Source organism: Stomoxys calcitrans, chromosome 5, assembly GCF_963082655.1.
Source record: "Stomoxys calcitrans chromosome 5, idStoCalc2.1, whole genome shotgun sequence".
In the NCBI taxonomy this organism is placed as follows: Eukaryota; Metazoa; Arthropoda; class Insecta; order Diptera; family Muscidae; genus Stomoxys; species Stomoxys calcitrans.
The window spans coordinates 90,888,227-90,904,307 of record NC_081556.1 but is presented as its reverse complement, the minus strand read 5'-3'; the positions used below and the strand labels follow the sequence as shown (position 1 = coordinate 90,904,307).

At 39.5% G+C, this 16,081-nt stretch overlaps 1 protein-coding gene across 3 annotated transcripts in view; it reads left to right on the top strand.

The window, feature by feature from the left end:
• The first annotated feature begins 3,191 nt into the window (after positions 1 to 3,191).
• The window catches only part of LOC106093113 (serine-rich adhesin for platelets), a 591,942-nt gene continuing 579,052 nt past the window's right edge, over positions 3,192 to 16,081 (top strand). For 2 of the 3 annotated variants that reach the window (XM_059370265.1, XM_059370264.1), the window contains exon 1: positions 3,192 to 3,423. The gene's annotated coding sequence lies outside the window, so the exon portion shown is untranslated. The remainder of the gene's footprint in view (positions 3,424 to 16,081) is intronic. The other variant, XM_059370266.1, reaches the window with a different exon arrangement.

The window sequence follows — 16,081 nt, the reverse complement described above, 5'->3', positions numbered from 1 at the left end:
AAGGCTGGGGGTATATTCATTTTGTCATTCCGTTTGCAAAACATCGAAATTTCCATTTCCGACCCCATAAAGTATATTGCCATGTCTATATCGGAAGCCAGGTCTATATCGGAATATATCATGATATAGCCCCCATATAGACCGATCCACCGATTTATGGTCTTAGGCTCATAAAAGCTACATTTATTATCCGGTTTCGCTGAAATTCGGGACAGTGAGTTGTGTTAGGCCCTTCGAAATCCTTCTTCAATTTGGCGCAGATCGGTCCACATTTGGATATAGCTGTAATATAGATCGATCTCTCGATTTAAGGTCTTGGGCCTACAAAAGGCGTAATTATTGTCCAATTTGCCAAAATTTGAGACAGTGAGTTGTGTTAGGCCCTTCAACCTTCTTTTGCTATTTGGCCCAGATCGGTTGAGATTTGGATAAAGCTGCCATATAGACCGATCTCTCGATTTAAGGTCTTGGGCCTACAAAAGACGCAACTATTGTCCAATTTTGCCGAAATTTGGGACAGTGAGTTGCATTTGGCTCTTCAACAACTTTGGGAAATTTGTTCCAAATCGGTCCAGATTTCGATATAGCTGCCATATAGACCAATCTCTCGATTTAAAGTTTTTGACCCATAAAAGGCGCATTTATTGTCCGATTTCGCCGAAATTTGGGACAGTAAGTTGTGTTAGGCCCTTTGACAGCCCTCTTCGATTTGGCCCAAATCGGTTCAGATTTGGATATAGCTGCCATATAGACCGATCTCTCGATTTAAGGTTTTGGACCCATAAAAGTCGCATTTATTGTCCGATTTCGCCGAAATTTGGGACAGTAAGTTGTATTAGGCCCTTCAACAGCCCTCTTCGATTTGGCCCAGATTGGTTCAGATTTGGATAAAGCTGCCATATAGACCTATCTCTCGATTTAAGGTTTTAAACCCATAAAAGGCGAATTTTTTGCGCCTTTTATGGGTTCGGCACGGCCGAACTTAACGCCTTTTTAATTGTTCTCTTCTTCATTTAAGCAGTGTTATTCTCTTTGGGAGATCTGATTCTTTTTCCAGCTTCCGTGAAAGTGCCTGGAATGTCAATTCTATCCCTTCCAGCATCCTGTACTTTCGCCCGATTACGCTGCCGGTACATACCCCTTTTGTCTTTCGCCGTGCCCCAGATCGCTTTATTGGTCTGCTTGTGAGCTCATCTTTCGATTCGGCTGCGATACTGATTCATTGACAATCGGAAACATCACCTTTACTTTAAGACTGGGGACGAACTTTGCATCCCTCTGGTTTGTCCGACTCTTCCTCATTAATTAAGTTAGGTTAGGTTGAAAAGAGGTGCAGATATTAATCCGCCCCATGCCACTATGGACATACACCTAAATCAGTAATCGGCTTAATTAGGCTGACGACTAGTTGTGCGCTTGAAGCATTACTCTCGACTACAGGTGCCAAGGCACCCACACCTATAAGAGGGGAGAGCAACGTGCTACGGTTTGACGCCACCACTGAAGCTGTTGGGTGTTTGGAGTCCATTTCTAGCCTACTCCAAAAAGCCTTTAACATTTTTCGTAAAAGGTACTACCTATTTCGAGATTCGGATATTTTTTCTTTGAGGAGCAAAATGAAAACACGTCTGCTTCACTCAACGGCTACTACATCTATTCAATCTCAAGAAATGCTTCCATTTTACATTCCTTTACAGCGAAGGAAGCCTCTATGTAACCGACTAGGTCGTGAAGAGCTGTTTTAGTGGACTTGCCTTTACTTTATGCATGCTGTTGCCCAAACAGGCGATTTCCAGGGAACTTTGCCCTAAGATATTTTCTATCAAACTCTCAAGAGTCTTCGGTTTAAAGCATGACAGACTAAATGGGTGAAAATCTATCACTTTCACGGTTGGTACGGTTTTCCTGCTTTTGGAATGAAAATAATTTCATCTCACACCCTTAAATTTAGCATTTACTTAATTGACTTGGCTTTAAGTCATCGTTCAAGGAACTTGACGCAAGTTCCATAAAGTAGGGCGGCATATATTTATGCTTAAATACATTGCATCATTACAATGCTATTTATCACCACTTCAATTAAAGCTAAAAACCTTACAAAAAAATTACCCTAATTATTTTAGGCAACTTGTTAGAAAGGTGGTTCCCTTATGTTAATTTTTCACACTCTAATAGTGTTTTACATCTTGTACAACGGTGTTGAGTTAAATCCAGTTTTGACAGCTTTCATTTACTTGTTGTTCTTTTACAATTATAAGGGGACAAAACAAAAATGCTTAGAGATAATATGCATATATAATTAGACAATTAAATTAAATTAAGATTAATTAAACAAAAGCCGCAGCAAGAAGGCAAAATAAAAATCTGCGTGTGTGTGTGTGTACATACTGATACAATGAGAAGAAATAGAAAAAAACCAAAACAAAAGACTTAAGACACAAACGTGCCCACCTACAATAGCCTGCCAGCGTTTTTAGGCAAATACAGATTCAGCACTTTATCACAACAAGACCAAAGTCACACTAAAACACATACAAAACAAAAAAGCCGCTATGTATTAACAAAACAAAAAACGGTAAAAAAATGAAAACAAAACATAAGCGAATTGAAAGCGAAACCGAAACTGAAATGGGAATGAAACAAAGTTTAAAACCATTCACAATGTTCATAATTCGCCGCAGCCTCCAACTGAGCGGCTTGTCAAAACTTTGGCTTGCACTGAGTTATGTGAGAGAATGAGAAGCATAGGCAGAGAGCAGCTGGCAGAGATCTTGCGGTGGTTATGAGAGCAAAAGAGAGCACCATTTGCGGTAGTTTTGGCATGTTTGTTTTGATTTCGCTATTCTTTGGCGCACTCAAGGGAGCAAACATATTCACCACTTCAATTTGGGGAGTTAGAGCCATGGCTGTTGAGTTGGTAGGAAAGCAACAACATCAGCTGGTATACCCCAAAAGACTTGCGCCTGGCTTAACCTAGCCACAGCCAATTCACCGCACCGCAAACTGCTTTTCATATTGCGTTTGCTTGGTAGCTGAGTGAGTGTTGGCGCATGTGTGCCGTTTTTGTTTTGGGCCCTCTGAGTAGTTGACGCTGCCGCCACCACTGCCATAGTGGTGCCGTTGTGTTTGTAGTGGTGCCCAATATGAGTTGCATTAACGGCTGCTGTTGACAGAACTGTTTTGACCATTAAGCCGTTCGGTTGCAAACGCCAGCTAACGTTCGCGTTCCCAAAACAAAAATTTGTTTGTTTCTGAGTTTTATTTCTCGGTTGAATTGATTTTTTATTGTGGTATTTTGTTTCATGCCCGTCTAACGCATTTTCGTGGCATCGAATTTATCGAATTTTTTTCCCCAATACCAAATCATAGAGAAAACTGACAAACAAACAAATATCTCGGTTTCTCCAATTCGAGGATTTGTTGGTGTGTTTTCTATGATTTTTGTCTGTGTGTTTTTTGTTGGTTGTTTCTTCATTTGTGATTTTTTGCAACATAATGCACAAATCTTATGTGTAGCTAGAAAACCCAATCTCGTTTTGTGTTGATTTGTAAAATTTTACTTTGGTCTTTTTTTGCCTTCTGTGCGATTTCTTGTTGATTTGTCGAATTTACGCGGAGTTTAATACAAATTCGAGTGGTTTGTGTCTAACACTTGGCCTTTTTTTCCTACGCCAATTGAAAAAAATTCACAAAAAAAATAAAATATATAAATATAAAAAAATGCAAAACAAACAACAACAAATGTGTTGAACTTGTTTTTCCCGCAAGCCAAATGGAAATGCATATCTGTTTAAAATGAAATGAAAAATATAACGAAAATTTTGATTTTGTAATAGTTGGCAAAATATTGCCCAATACAAAATCGAGTTGGCCATAATCTATCACTTAAAAATATCACTTAAATATAATGGCATCGAAAAAGAAAAAAATCCAGAAAAAAGTGAAAATATTTAAGCAGTGCATTTATTTTAATATGAAAAAATCGCTTAAACTACTCCATGAGGAGGGTGCAGATATTGACATCCATGCAAATCATTATTAATTTCATAAAAACGAAAACATGTTGAAAGTAAACGAGATAAGTGAGATCAATATACGATTATGTGTGGTGATTAATTGCAATAAAAAAGAAAAATAATTGCAATACTGAATAAACAAAAATAAAAAAAGAAGAAAATATAGAAGTATGGCCAGTTTATTGATGAAAAAAAAACAAGCTACTGGAAAAGTGTTTTTCATATTAATTTTTTTGTAGCTTAATCGTAAAAAATATACTCAGCCAAGAAAATTTGGTTTTAAGAATAAAACACAAATAAAATTTTTATTAAATGGGGGAAATATTTTATCTCCTCAGATGAAAATGAAAGTTTGGCAGCGTATTAAAGTGAACAGAAAAAAGCCAAGTGGACTAAAAATCAAGTTCAAATGTTTGGTAAAAAAATTGTTTTTTGAATTTAAATCAAATATGGAAGAAAACCCAAGGTCCTACTGTTGGTTGGTCGCCAATATAGGAAGATCATAAAAAACTACCGGCCATAATATGCAATAGCATTAAAAATATCAACAAAAGTTTAAGTAATTTAGTGCCATTTCTCAAGTTTTTTGCCTGTTAGGGCGAAGATTATTAAAATTTACAATTTTTGTTTGTTTCTCTTTCGAGACGAGCTCAATTATTTAGTGTTCTCCTCAAATCGCAATACTAAAAGAAATTCTTCTCTATTGACCATAGTTAAAGTTGACATCAAAGGCTGATGATTCTGATGCTGAAGCACAATTTCTAACATAACACTGATATTAAATAAGTGTTATGTTAGCTCATCAATTAATATGACAAAAAGTATACATTGTGATTACTGGAATATTGAATTTAATGGAGAACACGGGAGAGTTTTTTCCAAATTGGGTTAAGCATTAAATGACATTTCATCTAAAATCGATTGAAATGAAGATTAAGAATCGGGCAATTTGAGAAATGTTGGTCCCTCGTCCATATAAGACATATCTGAGGATTAAAATGTTTAGCATTTGTCGTAAAATGAGTGTAACATAATCCTGAGTCTAAATTATCACATAGAAAAGTTCCATAGATTTTTATACCCACCACCAAAGTATAGGGGGTACATTCATTTAGTCTTTCCGTTTGCAATATATTAAGACATATAAGTGGATTTGACCTTGTGAGATATCGAGATCGCCTTATTGAGGAAACGTTGTGCGTCAAATTGGCCCACCTTAGTCTACTTCGTGAACAGGAATATAACAGTCTTCTCTGGGGTAACATTGAGATCTCTGCGTCTCGTCCAGTCATATGCCATATGCAAGACCCTTTCGAACCAGCTATGCAGAAGGGCCGAAAGAGTTTTGCATATGGCATATAACTGGGCTAGACGACGAAAACGAAGCTGTCCCAATTTGACGCACCTCGATTCCTCAATAAGACAATTTGGATTTCTGACAAAGGTCAAATATGACACTTCCAGTTCCGTTCAGATCGCACCGATCTTAGACAGGAATCTGAACTGAAAGCGTCACATTCAGGAGCGTACTGAGAAGGCTCACAGATGTTGGGCGCTATGTAGACGGGCCGTAGGCTCGAAATGGGGCCTGAATCAGATGACAGTCCTCAGGACCCACAGAAGCGTGATTAGACCAATACTCAGTATTTGGATGGACTACTATGGAGAAAATGTGCAACAAAAGGACCATACAACAGATTCAGAGAACATGTTGTCTTGGCATAGGCGGAGGGATGAGGAACATGCCCACTAGTGCCCTGGAGACTATTCCAGTTATCCGACCCATTGACATATAGATTAAGTGTGAGGCAGCCACTGCGGCTATGAGACTTAAGGCGATGGGTAGTGGATTGACGATAGGAAACCTGAAGCGAATAGAAGAGGTTTCCGATCGGATACCTGAGATGAACCTTGAGGTCGAGTACGAGGCACTGCTGCCATCGGCACAGTCTTGGATTGACGGAACCCTAATAATGCCGTCCGGAAGATTATGTTACATTGATGGAGCAAAGCTAGTGGAAAGAGTGGGCCTGGGATTATACAATGAAAACCCAGGGACTGAGATCCGTTTTAGACTGCCTGACCATAATAAGGTCCTGCAGGCGGAGATCCGGGCGATCACGGAATGCGTGAGGTGGTGTGGTGCTAACACGAGGACGTCGAGTGTGAACATCTTTGCGGACAGTAAAATTGCCATAAGCGCAATAACAATCAGGACGGTAAGGTCACGAATAGTCTTGCAGTGTAAGAGGGAGATTAACTCCTTCTCTGAGGATGGGAAAATCCACATCATTTGGGTGTCAGTCCATAACGGAGTAAGGGGAAATGAAAGGGCAGACGATTTGGCGGTGAAGGCCAGAGAACTGCCGCCAATAAACTTTAGGGTCGACGAAGTCCGAGTTAAGAGCTTGGGCGACGAATGCGCATGTAACACTGTGGAACAGCGAAACGGTTGGTAGGACGGCCAAAATCCTATGGGGGGATCCAGATCGTGAGAATACAAGGCTATTACTGAAAGGAAGTAAGAAGTAGGTCAGTATAGCTACTGGTATCATGACCGGACACTTAGGACTACGAGCTCACTTATGCAAAATCGTTGCGGCAAGTGATAGCATTTGTAGGGCGTGTGGGGAAGATGATGAGACGTTGGAGGATTTCCTTTGTCATTGCCCGGCTTTCGTGTGTAAAAGCTACCGGCATTTGGGTGGGGACCAAATACCAGACATGAACCAATTTAGAGGCGTGGCATGAAAAGCAATTAAGGATTTTGCATGTAGCACGGAATTCCTAACTTAGATTTTTTCGAGATTACTTTTTTTTGTATTTAGAGTGTACAACAAGCCGAATACTGGCATAGGTGTATGTCCACAGTGGCATGGGGCGGACTAATATCTGCACACAACCTAACCTATCCTAAGTGGATATCTGCAGAATATATATATAGCCTAGATCGTCGTAGAATTCAGAGACAATTTATCCATATACGTATGTCCGTCCGTCTGTTGTAATCACACTACAGCCATCAAAAATTGTGACATTGAGATGAAATATGGCACAGATCCGTATTTTTTATACACGTTTGGATCCGACCTAATCTGCCATATGGAATAGACTGCCGATATAGGGTCTAAGGACCGTAAAAGACTCATTTGTTATTCGATTTCGTTGGAATTTAAATCAGTCAGTAATGTTAAGAGTTTCGACATCCGATCTAAATATGGTCTGGATCGGACTTTAGATATAGCTGACATATTGAACGATTTAGGGTATTAAGCCCATAAAAGCCACATTTATTACCCGATTTCACTGAAATTTGAAACAGTGAGTTTTTTAAGCATTCCATTATAATCTGCCGACAAAGGGTTTAAGGCCCGTAAACGTCACACTTGTTGTTCGTTCGGGCTCGAATTTGTGAAACAGTGCGTTGTATTAAGATTTTCGACATCTGACCCAAGTATGGTTCCCATCAGACTATATTTAGATACCAATTAGCCCGGTGAGCTAAATATATTTTATGATGGTCTGCCAGCATTCGAACCCATGTGTTTAGCGTCATAGGCGAACATGCTAACCTCTGCGCTACGGTGGCCTCCACTCTACTACCAAAGACCTTTTATTGCTGTCCTATTCTATCCTGATTGGTCTTCACATATTATTTTTAAATATTTTTTTTTTTTAATTTTTTAAAATCGAACCAAAACTGCAGCTCTATAGTCTTAAAAGGCCATATAGGATGAACGAACCGACCCGATTTTTGGTATTTTTGCAAAGACACCTGGTTCCAGTCTTAAGGACATGATCGTACCTATTTTATCTTCGCATGCCTATAATTTGCCAGGCCATCGGCCTTCTCTGGCAAATCAATACGCACTTTTAGAGGTGGGAATAATGTTGTAAATGGCGCATCGCTGTCGGTTTTTTTAAGTGGCGTGCTGCGAATGATCCTGAAACTTTCACTGTTAAGGAGTGAGGCTCCCTTAATTGGGCTTGGAGATTCGATGCACAGACTATCCCAAAGGCTACACGTCTAGCTTTGGAAACGGCACCAAAACGTCTGAAAAAAGGCTGCGATCAACTTGTAGGGACCGCAGCCCATTTCCAAAATAACTAAGGCGAACAATAGTAATATGGGTTCTAGAACCATTGCTAATAAGGCTCAGGACAGGTTGGTGATAGTATTTGTTGATAAGGGAGAAGAACAGGACTACATACTTAGGAACAATTGGAGTGGGATAGTCAATGAGCTGTCATCTATATACTGCGAGGTACATGCCTGGGCCTCCTCTATTTTGTGACGATGAAGGCAGATATCGGGACCGATACAAACTAGTTATTTTTCGGGGATCGGCATACAATTGAGATGTATCGTTTGTCTAAAGCAGTTGTATAAAAGCGGTGGGGTTGGAGAATCTGGAGACGACTCAGCAGTTGTTGCTGAATACTTGTCTTAGGAACTATCAACCACATCTCTAAAGTTTGGCGCATTGCAAAAAATTTGCAAATTCGTCCATGAATATTTCATTAAGAAACAAGAGCAAACTTTTCACATTTCAATGAGTGCTGTCCATTTCAAATTTTTAGCTGAATAAATTGGGGCCACCTTTCTATAGTCGAGAATGAAGGGGTTTCCGCCACCTCTTTGAGGAAAAGTTTTTACATGGGTAAGTACCTCACAAATGTCGCCAGCATTAGGAGGAGAAAAATTTGAAAAAATGTTCTCGCCAGGCATTCACCGACAAATGCGGAAATGCCAATCTCTGTGCTACGGTGGCGGATTGCAGGAGACAGAAAATTCCCCACCACGGTCAAAACAGGAAGGGAGGGCGCCGAAGCGGGATCCGAAAAGTGTCAGAGGGGAAGGATGGTGACCGGTCATAATGCCCAATTTTCTTCGTTGTTACCATAACGTCCAATAAGAAAGATGGCAGAAAGCCACCTCGGGGGAGAGGTGGTCCCCCAGGCACATGGCCCTGAAAAAATATCAAGATCGTGCTCTTCTTTAAAAAAAAAAACATTTATTTAAACCCCATATTGCCATTGGTTTAGGGGAGTTATACTATGAGGCGTCCCCCAAGCACATGGCCCAAAATAGGTTATCAAATTTGTTTTCTAATCTTAAATACCACATATTGGCATGGTCGAAAGATGTTTACCCTTTGCGGGGTGTTTTGGGGAAGGGGTGATGCCCTAAATACATGGTCCTAAATTTGGATATCAAATTACTTTTATTTGAGCCCCATTTTGCGATGGTCACTAAAAAATTGCTGCTAGTGGGGTATTTTGAGAAAGGGGTTGACCCCCAGAAAATTGGTCCCGAAAGTGGGTATCAATTCTTGCTCTACCCCCAATACCTTTCATTTAAGCTTCATATTGACATGGTCGATAAATATGGCCGATTTAGGGGTGTTTTGGCGATTGGGGTGGTCGCCCAAACACTCAGCCCGGAAAATATATCAGCAACGTGCTCGTACATCTCATATATCTATATTTCATTTATTTGAACCCAATATTGCAATTGGCCTCAAAATTGGATATCAAATTCGGTTTCTAATATCGTTTAAACTCCTTATTGCAAAAGTCAGCAAATATGTCCGGTTTAGGGTATGGGCCCTAAAAACTATTAATATTTAGTTCCACTCTTTTTACGACCCAAATTGTCTTGGTGAGCAAATACGTCCTATTTGGGGGTTGTTATGGTGGTGGGACATCCGCTAGACAGTTGGTCCCTAATGTTGATATCAGATACGTTGTCTACTCCCAAATACCTTTAATTTGAGCCCCATATTTTCATAGTCGGCAAACATGACCGGCTTGGGGGGTGTTTTGGGGGATGGGCGGCCACTCAGTGAATTGGCCTTGGAAATATATATCGGATTCGTGTTCCACTTTAAAACCCCTCTTATTTGAGCCTCATATTGCATTGTGTTGTGGGGGTGGGGTGGCCCCATAGACACTTTTCCCAAATATTGATATCAGATTCGTGCTTTAGTCTCAAAGACCTTTCATTTGAGCCCCATATGGGTATGGTCGTCAATTTGTCCCCTTTGGGGGATGTTTTTGGTGAGAGGCGGCCCCCCAAACACTTGGTCCCATAATTGGATATCAGATTCTAATTCTACACTCAAATAACTTTTATTTAAGCCCCATATTCGCATGGTCAGTAAATAAGTCCTGTTTGGGGAGTATTTTGGGGAAGGGATCCAACCCCCGTGAAACGTGGTCCTACATTTGGATATCAGATTCGTATTCTACTCGCAATTACCTTTCATATGAGTCCCATATTGCCATGATCGGTAAATATGTCTGATTTAGGGCTGTTTCGGGGGTTGGGTGGTGTTGTGGGAGTGGGGTGGCGCCATAAACACTTTTCCCGAATATTGATATCAGATTCGTGCTTTACTCCCAAAGACCTTTCATTTGAGCCCCATATTGCTATGGTCGTAAATTTTGCCCCTTTGGGGGATGTTTTTGGTGAGAGGCGGCCCCCCAAATACTTGGTCCCATATTTGGATATCAGATTCCTATTCTACATTCAAATACCTTTTATTGAAGCCCCATATTCCCATGGTCAGTAAATAAGTCCAGTTTGGGGGGTGATTTGGGGAAGGGGTGGACCCCCAGAAACGTGGTCACACATTTGGATATCAGATTCATATTCTACTCGCAAATACCTTTCATTTGAGTCCCATATTGCCATGGTCGGTAAATATGTCCGATTTAAGGGTGTTTTGGGGCTTGGGGCGGTACCCCTAGCAATTGGTCCGACAAATGGATATCAGATACGTTTTCTCATCCTAAATACCTTTCATTTGAGTCCCATATTCTCGTGATTGGTCTAAAAATATGTTTGGTAGGTTTTAGGGTGGGGCAGCCCCCCTAGGTATCCCATCCGAAATTTGGATACCAAATTTTTATTTTTCGCACCACCCATCTCCGGGATCTGGCGTAGAACTTCGACAGCAGTGTCCTGAAGAAGAGTGGTTCCACTGCTATCTCAACTGTCCTTGGACGCGTAACTCATGGTTCGGTTTCTGCAGATAAATCTCCACCATTTTGAGGCCGGTTCGATGGCATAAAAGGTCCTTCTGATGGCAGAAGGATTTGACTTGGTTCTTGTCACGGAACAATGGGTGTGCCGAATTCCTTGAATTGAAATACTTAAGGGCACAGGAAATAGGAGACACAGAGCCTGCATTCTTGCTAAGAATAGTCCAAATGTTTTTCTTCTTTCATCGCTGAAGATTCTGTAGTAGCCAGCCTTGAAATAAATAAGTCTCATTACTGACTGGCTTCCCCATATATGGCATACGATTCAAAGAAGCCGCTTTCAATCCTAAAGTTGCTTGTTGAAGCCGCTTCTGCAGGGGAAAATAGACTCATTGTGGGAAGTGATGCTAATACACTTTACCAGATATGGGGAAGTTCGGGTATCAATGAGAGGGATTAGCTGCTTATCGAGTATGTTGTAAGTTACAATCTGGCGATTTGTCTTAAAGGGAATAAAGCGACCTTGTAATATACAGGCCTTAGTTACTATATGTTATATAAGCAGATGAATTGCAGCTACTCTGATTTTATAGTTATATTAGTTTCAACCTTTGAGGGGATACTGCAGATCCCTTGGCTAAACAGAAGCAAGGCGTATTGGAATAAATTTCAGCACACATTCTGTTTGATTATCCCTTGTGGACCAGAGGAGGAAGTGGAAACTGTGGACATCGGACATGGACATAATGGTCAAGCGGTTCACGGTGGTCCCGAATGACTCACTAGTGTCGGCTTGTCCTTTAGCTAAACCCAGGGGCCAGCAGCGACCATACTGGATGGGTAACATCATGCATATGGTTAGGGAAGTTCAATGAAACAGCCCTTCACGAGCTAGTCGCTTACATAAAGGGTTCTCTTGCTGTCAAGAAATATACAACGGGTGCATTGCTTGAGAAGGCCTTTAGGGTTTCCATCAACTAATCGATGTTTTCTTACGAAGGTTTTTCTTGACAAATGAATCCTACATAATTTTTCCCAAATATTAAAATTTTTGTCTATGTAAGCAAAATAGTTTTTTATTTTGGGTACCAAAACAGAATAAGATCTTAAAGAGCACATAACTGAAAGCTCATTTGTTAACGACAGGTGTCACAGACATGAACATATGGTTAGTACTGCTTCTTATAAACAAGTAAGAGCGTGCTAAGTTCGGCTGGGCCGAATCTTATATACCCTCCACCATGGTCGTGGTCTTTGCGCAGTATCTGTTTTTAGGCAAACAAAGTATTGGGTTGCCCAAAAAGTAATTGCGGATTTTTTAATAGAAAGTAAATGCATTTTTAATAAAACTTAGAATGAACTTTAATCAAATATACTTTTTTTCTAAAGCAAGCTAACAGTAACAGCTGATAACTGACAGAAGAAAGAATGCAATGAAGCTGTGAAAAAATTTGTCAACGCCGACTATATGAAAAATCCGCTATTACTTTTTGGGCAACCCCATCAATAAGGACGGAGGAGGAGCTATATCAAGTAATAGTCCGATTCGGGGCTCAAAAAGCGAAATCGGGAGATCGCTTTATATGGAGCTATATCAAGCTATAGATCGATTCTGACTATATTACATGGGAAGAGCCGTTGTACAAAATTTGTGCCAAATCGGATGAGAATTGCGCACTCTAGAGGCTCCAGAAATCAAGACCGGTTTATATGGCAGCTATATCAGGTTATGGACCGATTAGGACCATACTTCGCACAGTTGTTGGAAGTGATATCAAAATACTATGTGCGAAATTTCAGTCTAATCGGATGAGAATTTCGCCACTATAGAGGCTCAAGAAGTCAAGACCCAAGATCGATTTGTATGGCAGCTATATCAAAACATGGACCGTTTAGGACCATACTTCGCACAGTAGTTTGGAGTGATATCAAAACACTATGTGTAAAATTTCAGTCAAATCGGATGAGAATTTCGCCACTATAGAGGCTCAAGAAGTCAAGACCAAAGATCGGTTTATATGACAGCTATATCAGCTTATAGACCGATTTGGATCCTGCTTGTGGTAGTTGTTGAGACTTTATCAGATCTTATCATGCAAAATTTCAGACAAATCGGGAAATAATTGCGACCTATGAAGGCTTAAGAAGTTAAATCGGGTGATCGGTTTGTATAGGAGCTTTATCAAAATATACACCGATTTGGATCATACTCCACTTTTTCTATATTTTACTCAAATATTCCCATGTGCAAAATTTTTAGACTCTGTGGTAACTCTAAACTATTTTTGTCAAACGAATACACTAAGAGGCAACATTGTGCGAGGTGCTGCATTGCGACATCTCATTAAATTTTATTACATGTATAGAGTTGCTGCTCGGTCAATGTTTTGTTCTGTTTAAAAAATGGAATTTCTCAAAGAACTTGACAAATGCGATCCTGAGTGGAAGATATAGAAGATATGACCCAGTCGAACTGACTGCTCTCTTACTTGTTTGTATTCATCCTTTTTCAAAGGAATCGTTAGAACAACAATATAGCCGAGTTCGTACTGCGTTTTTGCTTGGCTTAGTATCTGACAAATGTCGCCAACTAAGGAGGGGAACAACATCGCTGAAAAAGTTTTTTTATGGTCTCGCCAGGATTCGAACCCAGAATTCGCCACTGTAACGCCGAGGATATCATGTTCGCCTAATACGAACATGATATCCTCGGCGTTACAATGGCCTCCATCATCATATCATGTTGTGCAGCTTATGTTTATCTTTCACCTTAAAGACCGTTAGGTTTGTGTCTTAAGTCTTTCGTTTGAAATGTAAAATTACACTAACCAGAGAAAACTATTTAACAAAGTGAAAAATAAACCAAAAGCAATTTTTTCCTTAGCAACAATTACAAGAAAATTGTGACTGTATATTTTCAAGCAAAGGAACTTTGTAGAAAAAGAATTTTAAATGGTCAAAGTTTGCCCCTGTTCCTTAATGGAATGTTCTTGGGCAAATTTGCAAAGTGGTCATCATAAATATATTGTAAGCCTACTTTAACATACGGTGGTACGAAACGTTGAGAAATTAAAAACTTTATAGGAAATGGAAAACTTTTCAGCCTTTAGATGACATTTTGAAATGATATCATTTACCATGTACAGACAATTACACACTCATTTTGCCTTAATTTAGATTTCCCAACTCCTTCTATGCAGCAGCAATAACTTTTGAGCAGGTTTTTGCGCTTTAGTTTAGTTTTGGCTTTTAAGTGCAATTAAATTTCAAAATTGTTTATTAAGATTTTTTCTTAATTTTACAAACGTGTTAACAAGTCATGGTGTCAGAATCTTAGACCAAGAGAAGGGGTCGTCATCGTACCACCACGGCTATGTTACAGGCGCAGTGGCCACAATAAGAACTCAAATCATGGCAAAAAAATGAAAGGAAGTGGTTACATAAAAAATTTAGCAAATGGCCCAAAACGAAAATTACAAGAAAAAAAAAAAAAAACTAACATAAATATAGCTGACAAAACAGGAAAAAAACAAACTACAGTTAACTTCAATATCTATGCTGACGTTTATATGAGTTCAGACTAGAAGGCGGAAAGAATGTCATTTGTGTTTGGGCCAATGGCTATGGTTAAATGTAATACAAATGCATGTGTTGCAACAGTAATATGAAGTACACTAATCAAAATTGTTTATCTTTGGTCTAATTTTTAATGATTTTTGATTTGTTAACCCACTAGCAATGAATGACAACGAATGGAGTGTTATTAGATTAGGTATAACTCATGGTTTGTAACACTTCCAAATATTAGCTAAGATTCTATAAAAATTATATTCTAGATCGTTTCGATATTTTCAGTCACTCTAGCAATGTCTGTCCTTACTTCCTTCTGTCAAAATCGCAATAGCATTTGAGCAAATAAAGCTGTCCCATAGAAATTTAGTTGAAATGCCTTTGATTGAAACCCGATGAAGTCAGCGTTTTGTAGAGGTAAGGTAAGCAGCTCGCCTATAAAGGTGAACCAAATTTGCAAATTTTTCCCATTAACATTTTACTAAGGGATAGGGATGATAAGTTCACACTCACATATCAATGACTGCACTCACATATCAATGAGTGCAGTCCGATTAAAGTCTAAATTCATTGATAAGGGACCTTTTTTTGGATAGGCGAGCCGCAGTGAGACATGTTTTTGGAAAGAAGTTTTTATACCTCACAAATGTTGCCAGCATTATGAGGGTAGGGTAGGTTTAGGTTAGGTTTTGGTTAGGTCTAGCTTAGGTTTATGTAAGGTTTAAGTTTGGTTTTAGGTTAGGTCTAGATAAGGCTTAGGCTTGGTTAAGGCTACGTTTAGGTTTAGGTTAAGTTTTAGGTTTAAGTTAAGGTTAAGGTTTAGGTTTAGGTTTAGGTTTAGGTTTAGGTTTAGGTTTAGGTTTAGGTTTAGGTTTAGGTTTAGGTTTAGGTTTAGGTTTAGGTTTAGGTTTAGGTTTAGGTTTAGGTTTAGGTTTAGGTTTAGGTTTAGGTTTAGGTTTAGGTTTAGGTTTAGGTTTAGGTTTAGGTTTAGGTTTAGGTTTAGGTTTAGGTTAAGGTTAAGGTTAAGGTTTAGGTTAGGTTTAGGTTAGGTCTAGGCTAGGTTTAAGTGGAAGTCTGCCATCAGACTCACTTAGACAATTTCATCCATTGTGATACCACAGGAACAGAAGAATAAGGGTTAAACCATCGTTGAAAATTTTTCTGGTGGTCTTGCAAGGACTCGAACCCAGGCGTTCAGCGTAATAGGCGGTCATACTAACCTCAGCGCTAGGGTGACCTATAAAATTGAACACCTACTTCAACTAATGGCGAGAGCATCAACAATTATCAACCATTTCTGACCCTATAAAGTATATATATTCTTGATCAGCCTAAAAATCTAGGATAATCTAGACATGTCCGTCCGTCTGTCTGTTAAATCACGCTACAGTCTTTACAAAATAGAGATATTGAGCTGAAACTTTGCACAGATTCTTTTGTTGTCCATAAGCAGGTTAAGTTCGAAGATGGGCTATATCGGACTTTATCTTGATATAGCCCCCATATAG